This window comes from Triticum urartu, chromosome 6A (genome assembly GCF_056163025.1).
Source record: "Triticum urartu cultivar PI428250 chromosome 6A, HENAU_Tu73, whole genome shotgun sequence".
NCBI lineage: Eukaryota > Viridiplantae > Streptophyta > Magnoliopsida > Poales > Poaceae > Triticum > Triticum urartu.
In genome coordinates this window covers 234,886,206-234,892,205 of record NC_141878.1, presented here as the reverse complement: position 1 = coordinate 234,892,205, position 6,000 = coordinate 234,886,206, and the positions used below count along the sequence as shown (strand labels likewise).

Below are 6,000 nucleotides of genomic sequence, written 5' to 3'. Positions count from 1 at the left end.
GGTGGGCCGTGAAGGGGTTGGCCGATGCATCCGCACTCGTTTTGTACGCCCTCCTCATGATGACTGGTGGGCCATGTTGCTACTAGTCCCGCACGTTGGTGGATGGACTTGGTTGTTTTTCTGTGTGTGTGGTGTTACGTCTTGTCCGTATTTGGAGAGAGAGAGGGGCTGAGCGGCCGATTCATGTGTGTGTGGGGCCCTGGCTGACCGATGGATAGTGCGCGCGTTGTGCGTGCCTCGCCTGCCATCTGCGGTTGGAGAGAGAGAATGTGGACGGGCAAAATATCTCGCGAGCAGGCACGTGGGACGTTGGGGATGTCAAAAAACACGCACAAAAAATGACCCAGGTCAAATGACATGCGGGTAGGGCTGGGCATATAACCCGAAAACTGATGTACCGAACCGAAATAACCGGCACCGAAGCTGAACACACCGAAACCGAGAGCTTTGGTAGCGCGATCGGTTAGCATATTTGGAAAACCGAATTTACTTCGGTGAATTCGGGTTTACCCCTCGGTCAACCGAACTGACCGAACACCGAGTAAAATAGAGGCCCAGCCCAACCAGCCGACCCATATGCTATCGCTACAGACCTTGCCCTAATCCCCTGCAGCCGCATGCGTGAGGATTCGAGGTAGCGAGTGAGCCGCCGCCGCCTCCCGTCTGACCTCTGCGATTCCATTCGCCGCCTCCTCACTTCTCGCATGGTGTTTATTGCTCGATGCTTAAGCTTCTGTCCCTTCTGGAGTTCCCGATGGTGCCCCGTCCTTTTATACTGTCTGCAACGCCCGCTGGGATGGCGAGTTAATGACCGGGGAGGCGGGGACGAGGAGCTCTGAATCCTAGCCGGCTAGCTGGAGACGGATCCATAGCAGTGTCGCCAGCAGCGCTGCTCGCGCCATCCTACTGAGGAACTGTGGATCTACGCGGCTACGCCCATAGGACGATTCTGCAAGGCTGCCTAGCTGCAACGTAAGTCCCCTCTCCTCTATTTCAATCATGTGTTCATTTTTCCCCATCTAAAAAATCTGAAACGCGGTCGAATTTGAAAATTGTTCTGTACTATAGTGCTTGTATTATTGCATCTGATGTCAGTCTAGTTAGAGAAATCATTCTTGTGTTGAACTGTTGATGAAAATGTGGCCTTAAATAGTTGCAGAATCATAGTACTGTACTACCATTCTTCATTGTCAGCCATCTGGTTTGATTTGTTTATGTGGAATACTTGTTGACAGTGAAATTTGGTTTGACTGTAGATGTCGTTCGAGGTTCAAGAGATCGTGGGGACAGAGACTGTTGTGCCTTCTTCAGCTCTAACAGCAGTTGGTGTAGTACCTATGGACGTCGAGAAGGCCGCTGGAAGTGATCATGATGTTGAGATTGTGCAAGCAGGGAAGCAAGGAAGGAGGATGACAAACAGGGGACTGGCAAGGCAAAAGTTGTGAAGGGGGATGACAATGAAAAGAAAGACACCCGGAAGCAGATGGCATCAAGATCAGAGATGTGGAACCACTTTGAAAAGGTCATGATCAATGGTGTTTTACAGAAAGGAAAATGCAACTACTGCAAGAGTGATATCAACGCCCATACTACTGTTAATGGTACATCTGCTTTGCGCAAACATTTTAATATTTGCAAGCGTAATCCTCATAGAAATATTGGTGATGATAAGCAAGCTGTGTTGCAATATAATCAAGGGGATAGTGTTAGTACTTGGAAATATGATCCTGATGCTGTTAGGGCTGCTCTTGTTGAAATGATGATAGAGGATGAACTCCCGTTTGCATTTTGTGAAAAAGCTGGGTTCAAGAAGTTTATGTCTGTAGCATGCCCACGTTTCTTAGTTCCATCTAGGAGAACATGCACTAGGGACATTGTTGGCAAATATTTTGAAGAGAAGGCTAAACTGAAACTTTTCTTTAAAGAACATTGTGAAAGAGTGTGTCTCACCACTGATTGTTGGTCTTCTCAACAAAAGGATAGCTACATGACTGTTACTGCCCACTTCATTTGTAAAGACTGGAAACTTCACAAGAAAGTGATTGGTCTTTTCAATGTTAAGAGTCATAAGGGAGATGATATTGGGAAATACTTGCAAAAAACCTTGATCGATTGGGGGATAGAGAAGGTCACGACCATTACTGTTGATAATGCTAGTAACAATGATGGTGGAATTGGTTATATGAAAAAGGAATTGAATAAAGCTAAGACTTGCATATCTGAAGGCAAATATCTCCACATGAGGTGTGCTGCCCACATTGTCAACTTAATAGTTACTGATGGTCTAAAAGAAGTTGATACTTCAGTCAAGCGTGTGCGTGCAGCTGTTAGATATGTGAGGAACAGCCCAAGTAGGTTGACTAAGTTCAAAGAATGTGCTGACCTAGAGAAGGTTAACACTAAAGTTTTCTTAATCCTTGATGTGACCACTAGGTGGAATTCTACATATTATATGTTGAAGGCTGCTGCTAGCTATGAGAAAGTCTTTGCAAGGTATGCTGATGAGGATCCGTACTATGCAATTGATCTACTTAGTGACAAAGGTAAGGACAAGGGCCCTGGAGTTCCAGAAGAGCAGGATTGGGAGAATGTGAACAAGTTGGCAGAATTTCTTGCACATTTTGCTGATCTAACAACTCGTGTTTCTGCCTCACTACATGTGACTGCTCACAGTTTTTTCCATGAGATTGGTGAGGTGAATATATTAGTGAAAAAATGGATGGACAGTGGGGATGGTTTGAAAATTTCAATGGCAGAGAGGATGAAGGAGGAGTATGACAAATACTGGGGTAATTGGCATGAGCCCGATCCCAAGAAGAAGGGGAAGGAAAAGGATAACATGAACTTGCTGATTTTCATTGCAACAGCACTTGATCCAAGGTAAAACAATTCAAGTATTGTAATCTATTTTTTTATTAGGTGATCTCTCTTCTTATCTAGCAGCACATATTAAATTATCTATTGTTGAATCGCAGATACAAGCTTGCACAATACACACATCTTGCCATTTTGGAAATGTATGGGGATGACAAAGGGCCTAAGGTGTGGGCTGCAATCAATACTTGTCTCCGAGATTTGTTCGAAGAGTATAGGGTGATGTATGCTCCAGAAAATGCGTCACCTCAAACCACCCGGGAAGCTGAATCTGCAAGTGGAGGGCACGCAAGCATGATGAAGTCTTTGATTGCCAAAAAAATGAGGTTGAACAATGGAGGTAGCAGTAGTAGCAAGTCTGAGCTGGAAAAGTTCCTTGCCGAGGAAACTGAAGATGATGGCCCAAACTTTGACATGTTACTTTGGTGGAAGATCAATTCATCCAGGTTTCCTATACTGGCATGCTTGGCTCGTGATGCTTTGGCAATCCCCATTTCGACAGTTGCATCAGAGTCTGCATTCTCCACTAGTGGGCGCATTCTTGATGACTTCAGAACTTCTCTTACTCCTTTTATGGTAGAAGTTCTTGTATGCACTCAAGATTGGCTTCGACATGGCACTCCTCCCAGCATAGCAAAGAACATCGAAGTGCTCACCAAGCTTGAACAAGGTAACTCAAATACATTAACCTTGCATCGTCTAGTTTGTGTTCATTTGCGGTTATACAATGCTTGATTCCACCATTTTTGTTTTCAGAATTAATTGCGGAGCACAAGGAGAAAGCAAAGCTGCAAAGCAATGCCAAGTCCACCACCACCGCAAAGCCTACTTAAGAATTGGTGAGATTTCGAAATGGAAAAAGCATAACTTTATTTATGAGTGTATCTATTCGTATGAACCACTCATGTTGTATTGTTGGTTGTAGTTCTGGATAACTTGTTGATGAAGGCCGGAGCAGAAGTTTTGGATAGCTTGATGATGAAGGCTGGAGCAAAAGTAAAGCTTCCAACTTTAGATGTTGGCGAATTCCAAGCAGTGATAATGCTCTTATATGCATGCTGCCTGCTACTATCTATTTCCTATTTCCAAATTAAGTCCTGAGGGCTAAGTTATTGTTGAACTTTATTGTTATTGTCGTGTCTTGAGACTTGAGTTGGTTCGTCTGCTAAATTATTGTTTGGATGCTATATTTTGAGTCAAATTTGGTATGCTTATGTCTATTCCAGAACCACAGTCTGTTATTAACCTTTTCACTTTGTTATTACTTCCTATGAGAGAATTGGTAAGTACTCTGAGACATGCTAAAAGGGATCTCTCTCCCTAATCATATTCTATCATTTTCTAATGTTGGCGTGGAGGCTAGCTTTTAACATGCAAGCATGCATGCAGGCATGTAGTACTACAGCTACAGGCACTGAGTACTGTATTGTCAGCATGTTCAGTCACAGTCTGACAGAGATTCCTATTGCTGCTGCTCTTTTTTATTATATAATTGTACATATCGGTGCTGTTCGGTCACACCCAATGGCCGAAACGATCTCTCGGTGCACCGAAGCCTCGGTTTGGCAATTTTTTATTAACTGATTGGTCATTAATTTCTCAAAACCGATCTAGTATAGAGACCGAAGAACCGCACCATTCAGTTCGAGGGAACCGAACACCCAGTCCTACATGCGGGTCAATCTTCATGGGCCCCGTATCTACTACCCCTATAAAATGAAGAAAGAGCGGAGAACCAAATCATTCTATCCATTCAAACCTGCAATCTGATGGTCTACATCGCTTCAAAACACCAAATATGTTTTATGCTTTAATTACCTACCATGCCATTGGGTTACAATCCTCATAAACACGTGCGGTCAAAAAAAGCGCCCTCCCGTGACCACGCCCTCGGGCAGTTTGGCCCCTGCCCGACCTCTTCCCCCCACATACTCCCCGCCAGCCACCGCCGCCTCCGTCTGCACGCCGCCGGACCGCCACGCCCACTCTCCAGCCGCTCGGCCGCCCCGTCCACGCGCCGCCCGGTCCGGCCCCTCCCCGCCCCGTCCACAACGCGCCGCGCCCAGAGGAGAGCCGAGCCGTCAGGGCCGCCGCGCCCAGCCGAGCCGTCAGGGCCGTCGGCGCGCCGCCCGGTCCGCCGCCGCCGCCATCCCTCCTCCACGCACTGCCGCCTCCGTCGAGGAAGAGGTGCCCCGCGAAGGGGAAGTCCCTCCAGGGACGGCGCAGTCGGCGAGCACCGTGTAGGCGTCGGTGAGGACATGGGCGAGGGAGGTGGCCCTGTTGTGCGCGGCGGGGAGGCAGATGCCGACCGCGTGTCTCCTCTCCGAAGGGGTGTGCCTGCATCCGATGGTGAGGGACCCTAGCTCCACACCCTTTTGTCGTTGATGAATGAAACCTGCAGGTACATCTCTTTCTTTCTCTGATCTACTTTTCCTCTCTCACATACACAGTTCTGCACCTTCTCTTGTCCAAGTCATGATTCCTTGTAGTAGGAGGGGATCACATTGGATCCGAGTATGTGAGGGAGGAGCAAGAGCAACAGGAAATTGATAAGGCAAGATCACCCCCCCCCCCCCCCCCCCCCCCTTGTTAATTTGTATTTCTGTTGCTGCGTGATGATATAATCTAAGTAAGTGATGAAACGTCAATTCTGTATGTGACTGATGAAAGAGAGGTTTCGCATCACAAAGCAAAAAAAACCTATCATGACACAGTGTTTGCATTTTACTTGCACATGCTGTAGGAATATAGACAGTATGCATCACAGGCTTATAGTGCTGATGTTCTCAATAGTATCCAAAATTTTCTTTGTAGAACCAAATAAGCAACGAAATATATTAATAAGTTTACAATTTAGCTGTGTACCACAAAGAATCATGGAAACCAGATTTCAGGTGTTTTGGATGTGTGTGTTCAGTTCCGAAGGCAATGGTTAACAAATGTGTGTTTTCAGATTTTTCAAATGAATTTCACCCTATGGCTAGAGCATCTTCAATGAAATGCAAAACTGTTCATTTGTATTTACCATTAATAGTTTAATACTCATGCTGAAATATTGAGGTCTTCTATTTACGCTTTGTGTGCTATGTTTTGCTCTCACTGTACTTCAGTAAGAATATTATTCAA

General features: G+C 45.8%; 1 protein-coding gene across 19 annotated transcripts in view; it reads left to right on the top strand.

Annotated features, from left to right (window-relative positions):
* The first annotated feature begins 5,011 nt into the window (after positions 1-5,011).
* The window catches only part of LOC125513227 (uncharacterized), a 58,622-nt gene continuing 57,633 nt past the window's right edge, over positions 5,012-6,000 (top strand). For 17 of the 19 annotated variants that reach the window (XR_015608039.1, XR_007285775.2, XR_015608038.1 and 14 more), the window contains exons 1-2: positions 5,130-5,223; positions 5,325-5,428. The gene's annotated coding sequence lies outside the window, so the exon portion shown is untranslated. Of the gene's footprint in view, positions 5,276-5,324; positions 5,429-6,000 lie in introns of all 19 variants that reach the window. The other 2 variants (XM_087527697.1, XM_087527692.1) reach the window with 1 other exon arrangement.